The sequence below is a fragment of the Schistocerca serialis genome, chromosome 10, assembly GCF_023864345.2.
Source record: "Schistocerca serialis cubense isolate TAMUIC-IGC-003099 chromosome 10, iqSchSeri2.2, whole genome shotgun sequence".
Taxonomy (NCBI): domain Eukaryota; kingdom Metazoa; phylum Arthropoda; class Insecta; order Orthoptera; family Acrididae; genus Schistocerca; species Schistocerca serialis.
Window position 1 is genome coordinate 65,874,602 of NC_064647.1, and position 25,258 is coordinate 65,899,859.

A 25,258-nucleotide genomic window follows, 5' to 3' on the forward strand; every position below is an offset into this window, starting at 1 on the left:
GACCTCTCCTGCGAGTCCAGTTTTAGATTCTGATGCCTCACCTCCAGTTTACTGTATTCCTTGCATTTTCTTATTGACGATGAAGCACGGTAATTGCATCCGACTTTAATACAAAAGGCACAATGCCGACTTAAGTACAGGAGGACTGACACTCTCACTTTCTACGATCTGGACCTCTCCTGCGAGTCCAGTTTTAGATGCTGATGTCTCACTTCCGGTTTACTGTATACCTTGCATCTTCTTATTGACGATGAAGCACGGAAATTGCATCCGAATTTAATACAAAAGGCACAATGCCGACTTAAGTACAGGAGGACTGACACTCTCACTTTCTACGATCTGGACCTCTCCTGCGAGTCCAGTTTTAGATTCTGATGCCTCACTTCCGGTTTACTGTATATCTTGCATCTTCTTATTGACGATGAAGCACGAAAATTGCATCCGAATTTAATACAAAAGGCACAATGCCGACGTAAATACAGGAGGACTGACACTCTCACTTTCTACGACCTGGACCACTCCTGCGAGTCCAGTTTTAGATTCTGATGCCTCACTTCCGGTTTACTGTATACCTTGCATCTTCTTATTGACGATGAAGCACGGATATTGCATCCGAATTTAATACAAAAGGCACAATACCGACTTAAGTACAGGAGGACTGACACTCTCACTTTCTACGATCTGGACCTCTCCTGCGAGTCCAGTTTTAGATTCTGATGCCTCACTTCCGGTTTACTGTATACCTTGCATCTTCTTATTGACGATGAAGCACGGAAATTGCATCCGAATTTAATACAAAAGGCACAATGCCGACTTAAGTACAGGAGGACTGACACTCTCACTTTCTACGATCTGGACCTCTCCTGCGAGTCCAGTTTTAGATTCTGATGCCTCACTTCCGGTTTCCTGTACACCTTGCATCTTCTTATTGACGATGAAGCACGGAAATTGCATCCGAATTTAATACAAAAGGCACAATGCCGACTTAAGTACAGGAGGACTGACACTCTCTCTTTCTACGATCTGGACCTCTCCTGCGAGTCCAGTTTTAGATTCTGATGCCTCACTTCCGGTTTACTGTATACCTTGCATCTTCTTATTGACGATGAAGCACGGAAATTGCATCCGACTTTAATACAAAAGGCACAATGCCGACGTAAGTACAGGAGGACTGACACTCTCATTGTCTGCGATCTGGACCTCTCCTGCGAGTCCAGTTTTAGATTCTGATGCCTCACTTCCGGTTTACTGTATACCTTGCATCTTCTTATTGACGATGAAGCACGGAAATTGCATCCGAATTTAATACAAAAGGCACAATGCCGACGTAAGTAAAGGAGAACTGACACTCTCACTGTATACGATCTGGACCTCTCCTGCGAGTCCAGTTTTAGATTCTGATGCCTCACTTCCGGTTTACTGTATACCTTCCATCTTCTTATTGACGATGAAACACGGAAATTGCATCCGAAATTAATACAAAAGACACAATGCCGACTTAAGTACAGGAGGACTGACACTCTCAGTTTCTACGATCTGGACCTCTCCTGCGAGTCCAGTTTTAGATTCTGATGCCTCACTTCCGGTTTACTGTATACCTTGCATCTTCTTATTGACGGTGAAACACGGAAATTGCATCCGAATTTAATACAAAAGGCACAATGCCGACTTAAGTACAGGAGGACTGACACTCTCACTTTCTACGATCTGGACCTCTCCTGCGAGTCGAGTTTTAGATTCTTTTGCCTCACTTCCGGTTTACTGTATACCTTGCATCTTCTTATTGACGATGAAGCACGGAAATTGCATCCCAATTTAATACAAAAGGCACAATGCCGACTTAAGTACAGGAGGACTGACACTCTCACTTTCTACGATCTGGACCTCTCCTGCGAATCCAGTTTTAGATTGTGATGCCTCACTTCCGGTTTACTGTACACCTTGCTTCTTCTTATTGACGATGAAGCACGGAAATTGCATCCGAATTTAATACAAAAGGCACAATGCCGACTTAAGTACAGGAGGACTGACACTCTCACTTTCTACGATCTGGACCACTCCTGCGAGTCCAGTTTTAGCTTCTGATGCCTCACTTCCGGTTTACTGTACACCTTGCATCATCTTATTGACGATGATGCACGGAAATTGCATCCGAATTTAATACAAAAGCACAATGCCGACTTAAGTACAGGAGGACTGACACTCTCACTTTCTACGATCTGGACCACTCCTGCGAGTCCAGTTTTAGATTCTGATGCCTCACTTCCGGTATACTGTATACCTTGCATCTTCTTATTGACGATGAAGCACGGAAATTGCATCCGAATTTAATACAAAAGGCACAATGCCGACTTAAGTACAGGATGACTGACACTCTCTCTTTCTACGATCTGGACCTCTCCTGCGAGTCCAGTTTTAGATTCTGATGCCTGACTTCATGTTTACTGTATACCTTGCATCTTCTTATTGACGATGAAGCACGGAAATTGCATCCGAATTTAATACAAAAGGCACAATGCCGACTTAAGTACAGGAGGACTGACATTCTCACTTTCTACGATCTGGACCTCCCCTGCGAGTCCAGTTTTAGATTCTGATGCCTCACTTCCGGTTTACTGTATACCTTGCATCTTCTTATTGACGATGAAGCACAAAAATTGCATCCGAATTAAATACAAAAGGCACAATGCCGACTTAAGTACAGGAGGACTGACACTCTCACTTTCTACGATCTGGACCTCCCCTGCGAGTCCAGTTTTAGATTCTGATGCCTCACTTCCGGTTTACTGTATACCTTGCATCTTCTTATTGACGATGAAGCACGGAAATTGCATCCGACTTTAATACTAAAGGCACAATGCCGACTTAAGTACAGGAGGACTGACACTCTCACTTTCTACGATCTGGACCTCTCCTGCGAGTCCAGTTTTAGATTCTGATGCCTCACTTCCGGTTTACTGTATACCTTGCATCTTCTTATTGACGATGAAGCACGGAAATTGCATCCGAATTTAATACAAAAGGCACAATGCCGACTTAAGTACAGGAGGACAGACACTCCCACTTTCTACGATCTGGACCTCTCCTGCGAGTCCAGTTTTAGATTCTGATGCCTCACTTCCGGTTTACTGTATACCTTGCATCTTCTTATTGACGTTGAAGCACGGAAATTGCATCCGAATTTAATACAAAAGGCACAATGCCGACTTAAGTACAGAAGGACTGACACTCTCTCTTTCTACGATCTGGACCACTCCTGCGAGTCCAGTTTTAGATTCTGATGCCTCACTTCATGTTTACTGTATACCTTGCATCTTCTTATTGACGATGAAGCACGGAAATTGCATCCGAATTTAATACAAAAGGCACAATGCCGACGTAAGTACAGGAGGACTGACACTCTCACTTTCTACGATCTGGACCTCTCCTGCGAGTCCAGTTTTAGATTCTGATGCCTCACTTCCGGTTTACTGTATACCTTGCATCTTCTTATTGACGATGAAGCACGGAAATTGCATCCGACTTTAATACAAAAGGCACAATGCCGACGTAAGTACAGGAGGACTGACACTCTCATTGTCTACGATCTGGACCTCTCCTGCGAGTCCAGTTTTAGATTCTGATGCCTCACTTCCGGTTTACTGTATACCTTGCATCTTCTTATTGACGATGAAGCATGGAAATTGCATCCGAATTTAATACAAAAGGCACAATGCCGACGTAAGTACAGGAGGACTGACACTCTCACTGTCTACGATCTGGACCTCTCCTGCGAGTCCAGTTTTAGATTCTGATGCCTCACTTCCGGTTTACTGTATACCTTGCATCTTCTTATTGACGATAAAATACGGAAATTGCATCCGAATTTAATACAAAATACACAATGCCGACTTAAGTACAGGAGGACTGACACTCTCACTTTCTACGATCTGGACCTCTCCTGCGAGTCCAGTTTTAGATTCTGATGCCTCACTTCCGGTTTACTGTATACCTTGCATCTTCTTATTGACGGTGAAGCACGGAAATTGCATCCGAATTTAATACAAAAGGCACAATGCCGACCTAAGTACAGGAGGACTGACACTCTCACTTTCTACGATCTGGACCTCCCCTGCGAGTCCAGTTTTAGATTCTGATGCCTCACTTCCGGTTTACTGTATACCTTGCATCTTCTTATTGACGATGAAGCACGGAAATTGCATCCCAATTTAATACAAAAGGCACAATGCCGACTTAAGTACAGGAGGACTGACACTCTCACTTTCTACGACCTGGACCTCTCCTGCGAGTCCAGTTTTAGATTCTGATGCCTCACTTCCGGTTTACTGTATACCTTGCATCTTCTTATTGACGATGAAGCACGGAAATTGCATCCGAATTTAATACAAAAGGCACAATGCCGACTTAAGTACAGGAGGACTGACACTCTCACTTTCTACGATCTGGACCTCTCCTGCGAGTCCAGTTTTAGATTCTGATGCCTCACTTCCGGTTTACTGTATACCTTGCATCTTCTTATTGACGTTGAAGCACGGAAATTGCATCCGAATTTAATACAAAAGGCACAATGCCGACTTAAGTACAGGAGGACTGACACTCTCTCTTTCTACGATCTGGACCTCTCCTGCGAGTCCAGTTTTAGATTCTGATGCCTAACTTCATGTTTACTGTATACCTTGCATCTTCTTATTGACGATGAAGCACGGAAATTGCATCCGAATTTAATACAAAAGGCACAATGCCGACGTAAGTACAGGAGAACTGACACTCTCACTTTCTACGATCTGGACCTCTCCTGCGAGTCCAGTTTTAGATTCTGATGCCTCACTTACGGTTTACTGTATACCTTGCATCTTCTTATTGACGATGAAGCACGGAAATTGCATCCGACTTTAATACAAAAGGCACAATGCCGACGTAAGTACAGGAGGACTGACACTCTCATTGTCTACGATCTGGACCTCTCCTGCGAGTCCAGTTTTAGATTCTGATGCCTCACTTCCGGTTTACTGTATACCTTGCATCTTCTTATTGACGATGAAGCATGGAAATTGCATCCGAATTTAATACAAAAGGCACAATGCCGACGTAAGTACAGGAGGACTGACACTCTCACTGTCTACGATCTGGACCTCTCCTGCGAATCCAGTTTTAGATTCTGATGCCTCACTTCCGGTTTACTGTATACCTTGCATCTTCTTATTGACGATGAAGCACGGAAATTGCATCCGAATGTAATACAAAAGGCACAATGCCGACTTAAGTACAGGAGGACTGACACTCTCTCTTTCTACGATCTGGACCTCTCCTGCGAGTCCAGTTTTAGATTCTGATGCCTCACTTCATGTTTACTGTATACCTTGCATCTTCTTATTGACGATGAAGCACGGAAATTGCATCCGAATTTAATACAAAAGGCACAATGCCGACGTAAGTACAGGAGGACTGACACACTCACTTTCTACGATCTGGACCTCTCCTGCGAGTCCAGTTTTAGATTCTGATGCCTCACTTCCGGTTTACTGTATACCTTGCATCTTCTTATTGACGATGAAGCACGGAAATGGCATCCGACTTTAATACAAAAGGCACAATGCCGACGTAAGGACAGGAGGACTGACACTCTCATTGTCTACGATCTGGACCTCTCCTGCGAGTCCAGTTTTAGATTCTGATGCCTCACTTCCGGTTTACTGTATACCTTGCATCTTCTTATTGACGATGAAGCATGGAAATTGCATCCGAATTTAATACAAAAGGCACAATGCCGACGTAAGTACAGGAGGACTGACACTCTCACTGTCTACGATCTGGACCTCTCCTGCGAGTCCAGTTTTAGATTCTGATGCCTCACTTCCGGTTTACTGTATACCTTGCATCTTCTTATTGACGATGAAACACGGAAATTGCATCCGAATTTAATACAAAAGACACAATGCCGACTTAAGTACAGGAGGACTGACACTCTCACTTTCTACGATCTGGACCTCTCCTGCGAGTCCAGTTTTAGATTCTGATGCCTCACTTCCGGTTTACTGTATACCTTGCATCTTCTTATTGACGATGAAGCACGGAAATTGCATCCGAATTTAATACAAAAGGCACAATACCGACTTAAGTACAGGAGGACTGACACTCTCACTTTCTACGATCTGGACCTGTCCTGCGAGTCCAGTTTTAGATTCTGATGCCTCACTTCCGGTTTACTGTATACCTTGCATCTTCTTAATGACGATGAAGCACGGAAATTGCATCCGAATTTAATACAAAAGGCACAATGCCGACTTAAGTACAGGAGGACTGACACTCTCACTTTCAACGATCTGGACCTCTCCTGCGAGTCCAGTTTTAGATTCTGATGCCTCACTTCCGGTTTACTGTATACCTTGCATCATCTTATTGACGTTGAAGCACGGAAATTGCATCCGAATTTAATACAAAAGGCACAATGCCGACTTAAGTACAGGAGGACTGACACTCTCACTTTCTACGATCTGGACCTCTCCTGCGAGTCCAGTTTTAGATTCTGATGCCTCACTTCATGTTTACTGTATACCTTGCATCTTCTTATTGACGATGAAGCACGGAAATTGCATCCGAATTTAATACAAAAGGCACAATGCCGACGTAAGTACAGGAGGACTGACACTCTCACTTTCTACGATCTGGACCTCTCCTGCGAGTCCAGTTTTAGATTCTGATGCCTCACTTCCGGTTTACTGTATACCTTGCATCTTCTTATTGACGATGAAGCACGGAAATTGCATCCGACTTTAATACAAAAGGCACAATGCCGACGTAAGTACAGGAGGACTGACCTTCTCATTGTCTACGATCTGGACCTCTCCTGCGAGTCCAGTTTTAGATTCTGATGCCTCACTTCCGGTTTACTGTATACCTTGCATCTTCTTATTGACGATGAAGCACGGAAATTGCATCCGAATTTAATACAAAAGGCACAATGCCGACGTAAGTACAGGAGGACTGACACTCTCAGTGTCTACGATCTGGACCTCTCCTGCGAGTCCAGTTTTAGATTCTGATGCCTCACTTCCGGTTTACTGTATACCTTGCATCTTCTTATTGACGATGAAACACGGAAATTGCATCCGAATTTAATACAAAAGACACAATGCCGACTTAAGTACAGGAGGACTGACACTCTCACTTTCTACGATCTGGACCTCTCCTGCGAGTCCAGTTTTAGATTCTGATGCCTCACTTCCTGTTTACTGTATACCTTGCATCTTCTTATTGACGATGAAGCACGGAAATTGCATCCCAATTTAATACAAAAGGCACAATGCCGACTTAAGTACAGGAGGACTGACACTCTCACTTTCTACGATCTGGACCTCTCCTGCGAGTCCAGTTTTAGATTCTGATGCCTCACTTCCGGTTTACTGTATACCTTGCATCTTCTTATTGACGATGAAGCACGGAAATTGCATCCGAATTTAATACAAAAGGCACAATGCCGACGTAAGTACAGGAGGACTGACACTCTCACTTTCTACGATCTGGACCACTCCTGCGAGTCCGGTTTTAGCTTCTGATGCCTCACTTCCGGTTTACTGTACACCTTGCATCATCTTATTGACGATGATGCACGGAAATTGCATCCGAATTTAATACAAAAGGCACAATGCCGACTTAAGTACAGGAGGACTGACACTCTCACTTTCTACGATCTGGACCACTCCTGCGAGTCCAGTTTTAGATTCTGATGCCTCACTTCCGGTATACTGTATACCTTGCATCTTCTTATTGACGATGAAGCACGGAAATTGCATCCGAATTTAATACAAAAGGCACAATGCCGACTTAAGTACAGGAGGACTGACACTCTCTCTTTCTACGATCTGGACCTCTCCTGCGAGTCCAGTTTTAGATTCTGATGCCTCACTTCATGTTTACTGGATACCTTGCATCTTCTTATTGACGATGAAGCACGGAAATTGCATCCGAATTTAATACAAAAGGCACAATGCCGACGTAAGTACAGGAGGACTGACACTCTCACTTTCTACGATCTGCACCTCTCCTGCGAGTCCAGTTTTAGATTCTGATGCCTCACTTCCGGTTTACTGTATACCTTGCACCTTCTTATTGACGATGAAGCACGGAAATTGCATCCGACTTTAATACAAAAGGCACAATGCCGACGTAAGTACAGGAGGACTGACACTCTCATTGTCTACGATCTGGACCTCTCCTGCGAGTCCAGTTTTAGATTCTGATGCCTCACTTCCGGTTTACTGTATACCTTGCATCTTCTTATTGACGATGAAGCATGGAAATTGCATCCGAATTTAATACAAAAGGCACAATGCCGACGTAAGTACAGGAGGACTGACACTCTCACTGTCTACGATCTGGACCTCTCCTGCGAGTCCAGTTTTAGATTCTGATGCCTCACTTCCGGTTTACTGTATACCTTGCATCTTCTTATTGACGATGAAACACGGAAATTGCAACCGAATTTAATACAAAAGACACAATGCCGACTTAAGTACAGGAGTACTGACACTCTCACTTTCTACGATCTGGACCTCTCCTGCGAGTCCAGTTTTAGATTCTGATGCCTCACTTCCGGTTTACTGTATACCTTGCATCTTCTTATTGACGATGAAGCTCGGAAATTGCATCCGAATTTAATACAAAAGGCACAATGCCGACTTAAGTACAGGAGGACTGACACTCTCACTTTCTACGATCTGGACCTCTCCTGCGAGTCCAGTTTTAGATTCTTTTGCCTCACTTCCGGTTTACTGTATACCTTGCATCTTCTTATTGACGATGAAGCACGGAAATTGCATCCGAATTTAATACAAAAGGCACAATGCCGACTTAAGTACAGGAGGACTGACACTCTCACTTTCTACGATCTGGACCTCCCCTGCGAGTCCAGTTTTAGATTCTGATGCCTCACTTCCGGTTTACTGTATACCTTGCATCTTCTTATTGACGATGAATCACGGAAATTTCATCCCAATTTAATACAAAAGGCACAATGCCGACTTAAGTACAGGAGGACTGACACTCTCACTTTCTACGATCTGGACCACTCCTGCGAGTCCAGTTTTAGATTCTGATGCCTCACTTCCGGTTTACTGTATACCTTGCATCTTCTTATTGACGATGAAGCACGGAAATTGCATCCCAATTTAATACAAAAGGCACAATGCCAACTTAAGTACAGGAGGACTGACACTCTCACTTTCTACGATCTGGACCTCTCCTGCGAGTCCAGTTTTAGATCCTGATGCCTCACTTCCGGTTTACTGTATACCTTGCATCTTCTTATTGACGATGAAGCACGGAAATTGCATCCCAATTTAATACAAAAGGCACAATGCCGACTTAAGTACAGGAGGACTGACACTCTCACTTTCTACGATCTGGACCTCTCCTGCGAGTCCTGTTTTAGATTCTGATGCCTCACTTCCGGTTTACTGTATACCTTGCATCTTCTTATTGACGATGAAGCACGGAAATTGCATCCGAATTTAATACAAAAGGCACAATGCCGACTTAAGTACAGGAGGACTGACACTCTCACTTTCTACGATCTGGACCTCTCCTGCGAGTCCAGTTTTAGATTCTGATGCCTCACTTCCGGTTTACTGTATACCTTGCATCTTCTTATTGACGATGAAGCACGGAAATTGCATCCGAATTTAATACAAAAGGCACTATGCCGACTTAAGTACAGGAGGACTGACACTCTCTCTTTCTACGATCTGGACCTCTCCTGCGAGTCCAGTTTTAGATTCTGATGCCTCACTTCATGTTTACTGTATACCTTGCATCTTCTTACTGACGATGAAGCACGGAAATTGCATCCGAATTTAATACAAAAGGCACAATGCCGACGTAAGTACAGGAGGACTGACACTCTCACTTTCTACGATCTGGACCTCTCCTGCGAGTCCAGTTTTAGATTCTGATGCCTCACTTCCGGTTTACTGTATACCTTGCATCTTCTTATTGACGATGAAGCACGGAAATTGCATCCGACTTTAATACAAAAGGCACAATGCCGACGTAAGTACAGGTGGACTGACACTCTCATTGTCTACGATCTGGACCTCTCCAGCGAGTCCAGTTTTAGAATCTGCTGCCTCACTTCCGGTTTACTGTATACCTTGCATCTTCTTATTGACGATGAAGCACGGAAATTGCATCCGAATTTAATACAAAAGGCACAATGCCGACGTAAGTACAGGAGGACTGACACTCTCACTTTCTACGATCTGGACCACTCCTGCGAGTCCAGTTTTAGCTTCTGATGCCTCACTTCCGGTTTACTGTACACCTTGCATCACTTATTGACGATGATGCACGGAAATTGCATCCGAATTTAATACAAAAGGCACAATGCCGACTTAAGTACAGGAGGACTGACACTCTCACTTTCTACGATCTGGACCACTCCTGCGAGTCCAGTTTTAGATTCTGATGCCTCACTTCCGGTATACTGTATACCTTGCATCTTCTTATTGACGATGAAGCACGGAAATTGCATCCGAATTTAATACAAAAGGCACAATGCCGACTTAAGTACAGGAGGACTGACACTCTCACTTTCTACGATCTGGACCTCTCCTGCGAGTCCAGTTTTAGATTCTGATGCCTCACTTCCGGTTTATTGTATACCTTGCATCTTCTTATTGACGATGAAGCACGGAAATTGCATCCGAATTTAATACAAAAGGCACAATGCCGACTTAAGTACAGGAGGACTGACACTCTCACTTTCTACGATCTGGACCTCTCCTGCGAGTCCAGTTTTAGATTCTGATGCCTCACTTCCGGTTTACTGTATACCTTGCATCTTCTTATTGACGATGAAGCACGGAAATTGCATCCGAATTTAATACAAAAGGCACAATGCCGACTTAAGTACAGGAGGACTGACACTCTCACTTTCTACGATCTGGACCTCTCCTGCGAGTCCAGTTTTAGATTCTGATGCCTCACTTCCGGTTTACTGTATACCTTGCATCTTCTTATTGACGTTGAAGCACGGAAATTGCTTCCGAATTTAATACAAAAGGCACAATGCCGACTTAAGTACAGGAGGACTGACACTCTCTCTTTCTACGATCTGGACCTCTCCTGCGAGTCCAGTTTTAGATTCTGATGCCTCACTTCATGTTTACTGTATACCTTGCATCTTCTTATTGACGATGAAGCACGGAAATTGCATCCGAATTTAATACATAAGGCACAATGCCGACGTAAGTACAGGAGGACTGACACTCTCACTTTCTACGATCTGGACCTCTCCTGCGAGTCCAGTTTTAGATTCTGATGCCTCACTTCCGGTTTACTGTATACCTTGCATCTTCTTATTGACGATGAAGCACGGAAATTGCATCCGACTTTAATACAAAAGGCACAATGCCGACGTAAGTACAGGAGGACTGACGCTCTCATTGTCTACGATCTGGACCTCTCCTGCGAGTCAAGTTTTAGATTCTGATGCCTCACTTCCGGTTTACTGTATACCTTGCATCTTCTTATTGACGATGAAGCACGGAAATTGCATCCGAATTTAATACAAAAGGCACAATGCCGACTTAAGTACAGGAGGACTGACACTCTCACTTTCTACGATCTGGACCTCTACTGCGAGTCCAGTTTTAGATTCGGATGCCTCACTTCCGGTTTACTGTATACCTTGCATCTTCTTATTGACGATGAAGCACGGAAATTGCATCCGAATTTAATACAAAAGGCACAATGCCGACTTAAGTACAGGAGGACTGACTCTCTCACTTTCTACGATCTGGACCTCTCCAGCGAGTCCAGTTTTAGATTCTGATGCCTCACTTCCGGTTTACTGTATACCTTGCATCTTCTTATTAACGATGAAGCACGGAAATTGCATCCGAATTTAATACAAAAGCACAATGCCGACTTAAGTACAGGAGGACTGACACTCTCACTTTCTACGATCTGGACCTCTCCTGCGAGTCCAATTTTAGATTCTGATGCCTCACTTCCGGTTTACTGTATACCTTGCATCTTCTTATTGACGATGAAGCACGGAAATTGCATCCGAATTTAATACAAAAGGCACAATGCCGACTTAAGTACAGGAGGACTGACACTCTCACTTTCTACGATCTGGACCTCTCCTGCGAGTCCAGTTTTAGATTCTGATGCCTCACTTCCGGTTTACTGTATACCTTGCATCTTCTTATTGACGACGAAGCACGGAAATTGCATCCGAATTTAATACAAAAGGCACAATGCCGACTTAAGTTCAGGAGGACTGACACTCTCACTTTCTACGATCTGGACCTCTCCTGCGAGTCCAGTTTTAGATTCTGATGCCTCACTTCCGGTTTACTGTATACCTTGCATCTTCTTATTGACGATGAAGCACGGAAATTGCATCCGAATTTACTACAAAAGGCACAATGCCGACTTAAGTACAGGAGGACTGACGCTCTCACTTTCTACGATCTGGCCTCTCCTGCGAGTCCAGTTTTAGATTCTGATGCCTCACTTCCGGTTTACTGTATACCTTGCATCTTCTTATTGACGATGAAGCACGGAAATTGCATCCGACTTTAATACAAAAGGCACAATGCTGACTTAAGTACAGGAGGACTGACACTCTCACTTTCTACGATCTGGACCTCTCCTGCGAGTCCAGTTTTAGATTCTGATGCCTCACCTCCAGTTTACTGTATACCTTGCATCTTCTTATTGACGATGAAGAACGGAAATTGCATCCTACTTTAATACAAAAGGCACAATGCCGACTTAAGTACAGGAGGACTGACACTCTCACTTTCTACGATCTGGACCTCTCCTGCGAGTCCAGTTTTAGATGCTGATGTCTCACTTCCGGTTTACTGTATACCTTGCATCTTCTTATTGACGATGAAGCACGAAAATTGCATTCGAATGTAATACAAAAGGCACAATGCCGACTTAAGTACAGGAGGACTGACACTCTCACTTTCTACGATCTGGACCACTCCTGCGAGTCCAGTTTTAGATTCTGATGCCTCACTTCCGGTTTACTGTATACCTTGCATCTTCTTATTGACGATGAAGCACGGATATTGCATCCAAATTTAATACAAAAGGCACAATGCCGACTTATGTACAGAAGGACTGACACTCTCACATTCTACGATCTGGACCTCTCCTGCGAGTCCAGTTTTAGATTCTGATGCCTCATTTCCGGTTTACTGTATACCTTGCATCTTCTTATTGACGATGAAGCACGGAAATTGCATCCGAATTTAATACAAAAGGCACAATGCCGACTTAAGTACAGGAGGACTGACACTCTCACTTTCTACGATCTGGACCTCTCCTGCGAGTCCAGTTTTAGATTCTGATGCCTCACTTCCGGTTTACTGTATACCTTGCATCTTCTTATTGACGATGAAGCACGGAAATTGCATTCCAATTTAATACAAAAGGCACAATGCCGACTTAAGTACAGGAGGACTGACACTCTCCCTTTCTACGATCTGGACCTCTCCTGCGAGTCCAGTTTTAGATTCTGATGCCTCACTTCCGGTTTACTGTATACCTTGCATCTTCTTATTGACGATGAAGCACGGAAATAGCATCCGACTTTAATACAAAAGGCACAATGCCGACGTAAGTACAGGAGGACTGACACTCTCATTGTCTACGATCTGGACCTCTCCTGCGAGTCCAGTTTTAGATTCTGATGCCTCACTTCCGGTTTACTGTATACCTTGCATCTTCTTATTTACGATGAAGCACGGAAAATGCATCCGAATTTAATACAAAAGGCACAATGCCGACGTAAGTACAGGAGGACTGACACTCTCACTGTCTACGATCTGGCCCTCTCCTGCGAGTCCAGTTTTAGATTCTGATGCCTCACTTCCGGTTTACTGTATACCTTGCATCTTCTTATAGACGATGAAACACGGAAATTGCATCCGAATTTAATACAAAAGGCACAATGCCGACTTAAGTGCAGGAGGACTGACACTCTCACTTTCTACGATCTGGACCTCTCCTGCGAGTCTAGTTTTAGATTCTGATGCCTCACTTCCGGTTTACTGTATACCTTGCATCTTCTTATTGACGATGAAGCACGGAAATTGCATCCGAATTTAATACAAAAGGCACAATCCCGACCTAAGTACAGGAGGACTGACACTCTCACTTTCTACGATCTGGACCTCTCCTGCGAGTCCAGTTTTAGATTCTGATGCCTCACTTCCGGTTTACTGTATACCTTGCATCTTCTTATTGACGATGAAGCACGGAAATTGCATCCGAATTTAATACAAAAGGCACAATGCCGACTTAAGTACAGGAGGACTGACACTCTCACTTTCTACGATCTGGACCTCTCCTGCGAGTCCAGTTTTAGATTCTGATGCCTCACTTCCGGTTTACTGTATACCTTGCATCTTCTTATTGACGATGAAGCACGGAAATTGCATCCGAATTTAATACAAAAGGCACAATGCCGACTTAAGAACAGGAGGACTGACACTCTCACTTTCTACGATCTGGACCTCTCCTGCGAGTCCAGTTTTAGATTCTGATGCCTCACTTCCGGTTTACTGTATACCTTGCATCTTCTTATTGACGATGAAGCACGGAAATTGCATCCGACTTTAATACAAAAGGCACAATGCCGACTTAAGTACAGGAGGACTGACACTCTCACTTTCTACGATCTGGACCACTCCTGCGAGTCCAGTTTTAGATTCTGATGCCTCACTTCCGGTTTACTGTATACCTTGCATCATCTTATTGACGATGATGCACGGAAATTGCATCCGAATTTAATACAAAAGGCACAATGCCGACTTAAGTACAGGAGGACTGACACACTCACTTTCTACGATCTGGACCACTCCTGCGAGTCCAGTTTTAGATTCTGATGCCTCACTTCCGGTATACTGTATACCTTGCATCCTCTTATTGACGATGAAGCACGGAAATTGCATCCGAATTTAATACAAAAGGCACAATGCCGACTTAAGTACAGGAGGACTGACACTCTCTCTTTCTACGATCTGGACCTCTCCTGCGAGTCCAGTTTTGGATTCTGATGCCTCACTTCATGTTTACTGTATACCTTGCATCTTCTTATTGACGATGAAGCACGGAAATTGCATCCGAATTTAATACAAAAGGCACAATGCCGACATAAGTACAGGAGGACTGACACTCTCACTTTCTACGATCTGGACCTCTCCTGCGAGTCCAGTTTTAGATTCTGATGCCTCACTTCCGGTTTACTGTATACCTTGCATCTTCTTATTGACGATGAAGCACGGAAATTGCATCCGACTTTAATACAAAAGGCACAATGCCGACGTAAGTACAGGAGGACTGACACTCTCATTGTCTACGATCTGGACCTCTCCTGCGAGTCCAGTTTTAGATTCTGATGCCTCACTTCCGGTTTACTGTATACCTTGCATCTTCTTATTGACGATGAAGCATGGAAATTGCATCCGAATTTAATACAAAAGGCACAATGCTGACGTAAGTACAGGAGGACTGACACTCTCACTTTCAACGATCTGGACCTCCCCTGCGAGTCCAGTTTTAGATTCTGATGCCTCACTTCCGGTTTACTGTATACCTTGCATCTTCTTATTGACGATGAAGCACGGAAATTGCATCCGAATTTAATACAAAAGGCACAATGCCGACTTAAGTACAGGAGGACTGACACTCTCACTTTCTACGATCTGGACCTCTCCTGCGAGTCCAGTTTTAGATTCTGATGCCTCACTTCCGGTTTACTGTATACCTTGCATCTTCTTATTGACGATGAAGCACGGAAATTGCATCCGAATTTAATACAAAAGGCACAATGCCGACTTAAGTACAGGAAGACTGACACTCTCACTTTCTACGATCTGGACCTCTCCTGCGAGTCCAGTTTTAGATTCTGATGCCTCACTTCCGGTTTACTGTATACCTTGCATCTTCTTATTGACGTTGAAGCACGGAAATTGCATCCGAATTTATTACAAAAGGCACAATGCCGACTTAAGTACAGGAGGAGTGACACTCTCACTTTCTACGATCTGGACCTCTCCTGCGAGTCCAGTTTTAGATTCTGATGCCTCACTTCCGGTTTACTGTACACCTTGCATCTTCTTATTGACGATAAAGCACGGAAATTGCATCCGAATTTAATACAAAAGGCACAATGCCGACTTAAGTACAGTACGACAGACACTCTCACTTTCTACGATCTGGACCTCTCCTGCGAGTCCAGTTTTAGATTCTGATGCCTCACTTCCGGTTTACTGTATACCTTGCATCTTCTTATTGACGATGAAACACGGAAATTGCATCCGAAATTAATACAAAAGGCACAATGCCAACTTAAGTACAGGAGGACTGACACTCTCACTTTCTACGATCTGGACCTCTACTGCGAGTCCAGTTTTAGATTCGGATGCCTCACTTCCGGTTTACTGTATACCTTGCATCTTCTTATTGACGATGAAGCACGGAAATTGCATCCGAATTTAATACAAAAGGCACAATGCCGACTTAAGTACAGGAGGACTGACTCTCTCACTTTCTACGATCTGGACCTCTCCTGCGAGTCCAGTTTTAGATTCTGATGCCTCACTTCCGGTTTACTGTATACCTTGCATCTTCTTATTGACGATGAAGCACGGGAATTGCATCCGAATTTAATACAAAAGGCACAATGCCGACTTAAGTACAGGAGGACTGACACTCTCACTTTCTACGATGTGGACCACTCCTGCGAGTCCAGTTTTAGATTCTGATGCCTCACTTCCGGTATACTGTATACCTTGCATCTTCTTATTGACGATGAAGCACGGAAATTGCATCCGAATTTAATACAAAAGGCACAATGCCGACTTAAGTACAGGAGGACTGACACTCTCTCTTTCTACGATCTGGACCTCTCCTGCGAGTCCAGTTTTAGATTCTGATGCCTCACTTCATGTTTACTGTATACCTTGCATCTTCTTATTGACGATGAAGCACGGAAATTGCATCCGAATTTAATACAAAAGGCACAATGCCGACATAAGTACAGGAGGACTGACACTCTCACTTTCTACGATCTGGACCTCTCCTGCGAGTCCAGTTTTAGATTCTGATGCCTCACTTCCGGTTTACTGTATACCTTGCATCTTATTATTGACGATGAAGCACGGAAATTGCATCCGACTTTAATACAAAAGGCACAATGCCGACGTAAGTACAGGAGGACTGACACTCTCATTGTCTACGATCTGGACCTCTCCTGCGAGTCCAGTTTTAGATTCTGATGCCTCACTTCCGGTTTACTGTATACCTTGCATCTTCTTATTGACGATGAAGCATGGAAATTGCATCCGAATTTAATACAAAAGGCACAATGCCGACATAAGTACAGGAGGACTGACACTCTCACTTTCAACGATCTGGACCTCCCCTGCGAGTCCAGTTTTAGATTCTGATGCCTCACTTCCGGTTTACTGTATACCTTGCATCTTCTTATTGACGATGAAGCACGGAAATTGCATCCGAATTTAATACAAAAGGCACAATGCCGACTTAAGTACAGGAGGACTGACACTCTCACTTTCTACGATCTGGACCTCTCCTGCGAGTCCAGTTTTAGATTCTGATGCCTCACTTCCGGTTTACTGTATACCTTGCATCTTCTTATTGACGATGAAGCACGGAAATTGCATCCGAATTTAATACAAAAGGCACAATGCCGACTCAGGTACAGGAGGACTGACACTCTCACTTTCTACGATCTGGACCTCTCCTGCGAGTCCAGTTTTAGATTCTGATGCCTCACTTCCGGTTTACTGTATACCTTGCATCTTCTTATTGACGTTGAAGCACGGAAATTGCATCCGAATTTATTACAAAAGGCACAATGCCGACTTAAGTACAGGAGGACTGACACTCTCACTTTCTACGATCTGGACCTCTCCTGCGAGTCCAGTTTTAGATTCTGATGCCTCACTTCCGGTTTACTGTACACCTTGCATCTTCTTATTGACGATGAAGCACGGAAATTGCATCCGAATTTAATACAAAAGGCACAATGCCGACTTAAGTACAGTAGGACAGACACTCTCACTTTCTACGATCTGGACCTCTCCTGCGAGTCCAGTTTTAGATTCTGATGCCTCACTTCCGGTTTACTGTATACCTTGCATCTTCTTATTGACGATGAAGCACGGAAATTGCATCCGAATTTAATACAAATGGCACAATGCCGACTTAAGTACAGGAGGACTGACACTCTCACTCTCTACGATCTGGACCTCTACTGCGAGTCCAGTTTTAGATTCGGATGCCTCACTTCCGGTTTACTGTATACCTTGCATCTTCTTATTGACGATGAAGCACGGAAATTGCATCCGAATTTAATACAAAAGGCACAATGCCGACTTAAGTACAGGAGGACTGACTCTCTCACTTTCTACGATCTGGACCTCTCCTGCGAGTCCAGTTTTAGATTCTGATGCCTCACTTCCGGTTTACTGTATACCTTGCATCTTCTTATTGACGATGAAGCACGGAAATTGCATCCGAATTTAATACAAAAGCACAATGCCGACTTAAGTACAGGAGGACTGACTCACTTTCTACGATCTGGACCTCTCCTGCGAGTCCAATTTTAGATTCTGATGCCTCACTTCCGGTTTACTGTATACCTTGCATCTTCTTATTGACGATGAAGCACGGAAATTGCATCCGAATTTAATACAAAAGGCACAATGCCGACTTAAGTACAGGAGAACTGACACTCTCACTTTCTACGATCTCGACCTCTCCTGCGAGTCCAGTTTTACATTCTGATGCCTCACTTCCGGTTTACTGTATACCTTGCATCTTCTTATTGACGATGAAGCACGGAAATTGCATCCGAATTTAATACAAAAGGCACAATGCCGACTTAAGTACAGGAGGACTGACACTCTCACTTTCTACGATCTGGACCTCTCCTGCGAGTCCAGTTTTAGATTCTGATGCCTCACTTCCGGTTTACTGTATACCTTGCATCTTCTTATTGACGATGAAGCACGGAAATTGCATCCGACTTTAATACAAAAGGCACAATGCCGACATAAGTACAGGAGGACTGACACTCGCACTTTCTACGATCTGGACCTCTCCTGCGAGTCCTGTTTTAGATTCTGATGCCTCACCTCCGGTTTACTGTATACCTTGCATCTTCTTATTGACGATGAAGCACGGAAATTGCATCCGAATTTAATACAAAAGGCACAATGCCGACTTAAGTACAGGAGGACTGACACTCTCACTTTCTACGATCTGGACCACTCCTGCGAGTCCAGTTTTAGATTCTGATGCCTCACTTCCGGTTTACTGTATACCTTGCATCTTCTTATTGACGATGAAGCACGGAAATTGCATCCGAATTTAATACAAAAGGCACAATGCCGACTTAAGTACAGGAGGACTGACACTCTCACTTTCTACGATCTGGACCTCTCCTGCGAGTCCAGTTTTAGATTCTGATGCCTCACTTCCGTTTTACTGTATACCTTGCATCTTCTTATTGACGATGAAGCACGGAAATTGCATCCGAATTTAATACAAAAGCCACAATGCCGACTTAAGTACAGGAGGACTGACACTCTCACTTTCTACGATCTGGATCTCTCCTGCGAGTCTAGTTTTAGATTCTGATGCCTCACTTCCGGTTTACTGTATACCTTGCATCTTCTTATTGACGATGAAGCACGGAAATTGCATCCGAATTTAATACAAAAGGCACAATGCCGACTTAAGTACAGGAGGACTGACACTCTCACTTTCTACGATCTGGACCTCTCCTGCGAGTCCAGTTTTAGATTCTGATGCCTCACTTCCGGTTTACTGTATACCTTGCATCTTCTTATTGACGATGAAGCACGGAAATTGCATCCGAATTTAATACAAAAGGCACAATGCCGACGTAAGTACAGGAGGACTGACACTCTCACTTTCTACGATCTGGACCTCTCCTGCGAGTCCAGTTTTAGATTCTGATGCCTCACTTCCGGTTTACTGTATACCTTGCATCTTCTTATTGACGATGAAGCACGGAAATTGCATCCGACTTTAATACAAAAGGCACAATGCCGACTTAAGTACAGGAGGACTGACACTCTCACTTTCTACGATCTGGACCTCTCCTGCGAGTCCAGTTTTAGATTCTGATGCCTCACTTCCGGTTTACTGTATACCTTCCATCTTCTTATTGACGATGAAGCACGGAAAATGCATCCGAACTTAATACAAAAGGCGCAATGCCGACTTAAGTACAGGAGGACTGACACTCTCACTTTCTACGATCTGGACCTCTCCTGCGAGTCCAGTTTTAGATTCTGATGCCTCACTTCCGGTTTACTGTATACCTTGCATCTTCTTATTGACGATGAAGCACGGAAATTGCATCCGAATTTAATACAAAAGGCACAATGCCGACTTAAGTACAGGAGGACTGACACTCTCACTTTCTACGATCTGGACCTCTCCTGCGAGTCCAGATTTAGATTCTGATGCCTCACTTCCGGTTTACTGTATACCTTGCATCTTCTTATTGACGATGAAGCACGGAAATTGATCCGAATTTAATACAAAAGGCACAATGCCGACTGAAGTACAGGAGGACTGACACTCTCACTTTCTACGATCTGGACCTCTCCTGCGAGTCCAGTTTTAGATTCTGATGCCTCACTTCCGGTTTACTGTATACCTTGCATCTTCTTATTGACGATGAAGCACGGAAATTGCATCCGAATTTAATACAAAAGGCACAATGCCGACTTAAGTACAGGAGGACTGACACTCTCACTTTCTACGATCTAGACCTCTCCTGCGAGTCCAGTTTTAGATTCTGATGCCTCACTTCCGGTTTACTGTATACCTTGCGTCTTCTTATTGACGATGAAGCACGGAAATTGCATCCGAATTTAATACAAAAGGCACAATGCCGACTTAAGTACAGGAGGACTGACACTCTCACTTTCTACGATCTGGACCTCTCCTGCGAGTCCAGTTTTAGATTCTGATACCTCACTTCCGGTTTACAGAATACCTTGCGTCTTCTTATTGACGATGAAGCACGGAAATTGCATCCGAATTTAATACAAAAGGCACAATGCCGACTTAAGTACAGGAGGACTGACACTCTCACTTTCTACGATCTGGACCTCTCCTGCGAGTCCAGTTTTAGATTCTGATGCCTCACTTCCGGTTTACTGTATACCTTGCATCTTCTTATTGACGATGAAGCACGGAAATTGCATCCGAATTTAATACAAAAGGCACAATACCGACTTAAGTACAGGAGGACTGACACTCTCACTTTCTACGATCTGGACCGCTCCTGCGAGTCCAGTTTTAGATTCTGATGCCTCACTTCCGGTTTACTGTATACCTTGCATCTTCTTATTGACGATGAAGCACGGAAATTGCATCCGAATTTAATACAAAAGGCACAATGCCGACTTAAGCACAGGAGGACTGACACTCTCACTTTCTACGATCTGGACCTCTCCTGCGAGTCCAGTTTTAGATTCTGATGCCTCACTTCCGGTTTACTGTATACCTTGCATCTTCTTATTGACGGTGAAGCACGGAAATTGCATTCGAATTTAATACAAAAGGCACAATGCCGACTTAAGTACAGGAGGACTGACACTCTCACTTTCTACGATCTGGACCTCTCCTGCGAGTCCAGTTTTAGATTCTGATGCCTCACTTCCGGTTTACTGTATACCTTGCATCTTCTTATTGACGATGAAGCACGGAAATTGCATCCAAATTTAATACAAAAGGCACAATGCCGACTTAAGTACAGGAGGACTGACACTCTCACTTTCTACGATCTGGACCTCTCCTGCGAGTCCAGTTTTAGATTCTGATGCCTCACTTCCGGTTTACTGTATACCTTGCATCTTCTTATTGACGATGAAGCACGGAAATTGCATCCGAATTTAACACAAAACGCACAATGCCGACTTAAGTACAGGAGGACTGACACTCTCACTTTCTACGATCTGGACCTCTCCTGCGAGTCCAGTTTTAGATTCTGATGCCTCACTTCCGGTTTACTGTATACCTTGCATCTTCTTATTGACGATGAAGCACGGAAATTGCATCCGAATTTAATACAAAAGGCACAATGCCGACTTAAGTACAGGAGGACTGACACTCTCACTTTCTACGATCTGAACCTCTCCTGCGAGTCCAGATTTAGATTCTGATGCCTCACTTCCGGTTTACTGTATACCTTGCACCTTCTTATTGACGATGAAGCACGGAAATTGCATCCGAATTTAATACAAAAGGCACAATGCCGACTTAAGTACAGGAGGACTGACACTCTCACTTTCTACGATCTGGACCTCTCCTGCGAGTCCAGTTTTCGATTCAGATGCCTCACTTCCGGTTTACTGTATACCTTGCATCTTCTTATTGACGATGAAGCACGGAAATTGCATCCGAATTTAATACAAAAGGCACAATGCCGACTTAAGTACAGGAGGACTGACACTCTCACTTTCTACGATCTGGACCTCTCCTGCGAGTCCAGTTTTAGATTCTGATGCCTCACTTTCGGTTTACTGTATACCTTGCATCTTCTTATTGACGATGAAGCACGGAAATTGCATCCGAATTTAATACAAAAGGCACAATGCCGACTTAAGTACAGGAGGACTGACACTCTCACTTTCTACGATCTGGACCTCTCCTGCGAGTCCAGTTTTAGATTCTGATGCCTCACTTCCGGTTTACTGTATACCTTGCATCTTCTTATTGACGATGAAGCACGGAAATTGCATCCGAATTTAATACAAAAGGCACAATGCCGACTTAAGTACAGGAGGACTGACACTCTCACTTTCTACGATCTGGACCTCTCCTGCGAGTCCAGTTTTAGATTCTGATGCCTCACTTCCGGTTTACTGTATACCTTGCATCTTCTTATTGACGATGAAGCACGGAAATTGCATCCGAATTTAATACAAAAGGCACAATGCCGACTTAAGTACAGGAGGACTGACACTCTCATTTTCTACGATCTGGACCTCTCCTGCGAGTCCAGTTTTAGATTATGATGCCTCACTTCCGGTTTACTGTATACCTTGCATCTTCTTATTGACGATGAAGCACGGAAATTGCATCCGAATTTAATACAAAAGGCACAATGCTGACTTAAGTACAGGAGGACTGACACTCTCACTTTCTACGATCTGGACCTCTCCTGCGAGTCCAGTTTTAGATTCTGATGCCTCACTTCCGGTTTACTGTATACCTTGCATCTTCTTATTGACGATGAAGCACGGAAATTGCATCCGAATTTAATACAAAAGGCACAATGCCGACTTAAGTACAGGAGGACTGACACTCTCACTTTCTACGATCTGGACCTCTCCTGCGAGTCCAGTTTTAGATTCTGATGCCTCACTTCCGGTTTACTGTATACCTTGCATCTTCTTATTGACGATGAAGCACGGAAATTGCATCCGAATTTAATACAAAAGGCACAATGCCGACTTAAGTACAGGAGGACTGACACTCTCACTTTCTACGATCTGGACCTCTCCTGCGAGTCCAGTTTTAGATTCTGATGCCTCACTTCCGGTTTACTGTATACCTTGCATCTTCTTATTGATGATGAAGCACGGAAATTGCATCCGAATTTAATACAAAAGACACAATGCCGACTTAAGTACAGGAGGACTGACACACTCACTTTCTACGATCTGGACCTCTCCTGCGAGTCCAGTTTAAGATTCTGATGCCTCACTTCCGGTTTACTGTATACCTTGCATCTTCTTATTGACGATGGAGCACGGAAATTGCATCCGAATTTAATACAAAAGGCACAATGCCGACTTAAGTACAGGAGGACTGACACTCTCACTTTGTATGATCTGGACCTCTCCTGCGAGTCCAGTTTTAGATTCTGATGCCTCACTTCTGGTTTACTGTATACCTTGCATCTTCTTATTGACGATGAAGCACGGAAATTGAATCCGAATTTAATACAAAAGGCACAATGCCGACTTAAGTACAGGAGGACTGACACTCCCACTTTCTACGATCTGGACCACTCCTGCGAGTCCAGTTTTAGATTCTGATGCCTCACTTCCGGTTTACTGAATACCTTGCATCTTCTTATTGACGATGAAGCACGGAAATTGCATCCGAATTTAATACAAAAGGCACAATGCTGACTTAAGTACAGGAGGACTGACACTCTCACTTTCTACGATCTGGACCTCTCCTGCGAGTCCAGTTTTAGATTCTGATGCCACACTTCCGGTTTACTGTATACCTTGCATCTTCTTATTGACGATGAAGCACGGAAATTGCATCCGAATTTAATACAAAAGGCACAATGCCGACTTAAGTACAGGAGGACTGACACTCTCACTTTCTACGATCTGGACCTCCCCTGCGAGTCCAGTTTTAGATTCTGATGCCTCACTTCCGGTTTACTGTATACCTTGCATCTTCTTATTGACGATGAAGCACGGAAATTGCATCCGAATTTAATACAAAAGGCACAATGCCGACTTAAGTACAGGAGGACTGACACTCTCACTTTGTATGATCTGGACCTCTCCTGCGAGTCCAGTTTTAGATTCTGATGCCTCACTTCCGGTTTACTGTATACCTTGCATCTTCTTATTGACGATGAAGCACGGAAATTGCATCCGAATTTAATACAAAAGGCACAATGCCGACGTAAGTACAGGAGGACTGACACTCTCACTTTCTACGATCTGGACCTCTCCTGCGAGTCCAGTTTTAGATTCTGATGCCTCACTTCCGGTTTACTGCATACATTGCATCTTCTTATTGACGATGAAGCACGGAAATAGCATCCAAATTTAATACAAAAGGCACAATGCGACTTAAGTACAGGAGGACTGACACTCTCACTTTCTACGATCTGGACCTCTCCTGCGAGTCCAGTTTTAGATTCTGATGCCTCACTTCCGGTTTACTGTATACCTTGCATCTTCTTATTGACGATGAAGCACGGAAATTGCATCCGAATTTAATACAAAAGGCACAATGCCGACTTAAGTACAGGAGGACTGACACTCTCACTTTCTACGATGTGGACCTCTCCTGCGAGTCCAGTTTTAGATTCTGATGCCTCACTTCCGGTTTACTGTATACCTTGCATCTTCTTATTGACGATGAAGCACGGAAATTGCATCCGAATTTAATACAAAAGGCACAATGCCGACTT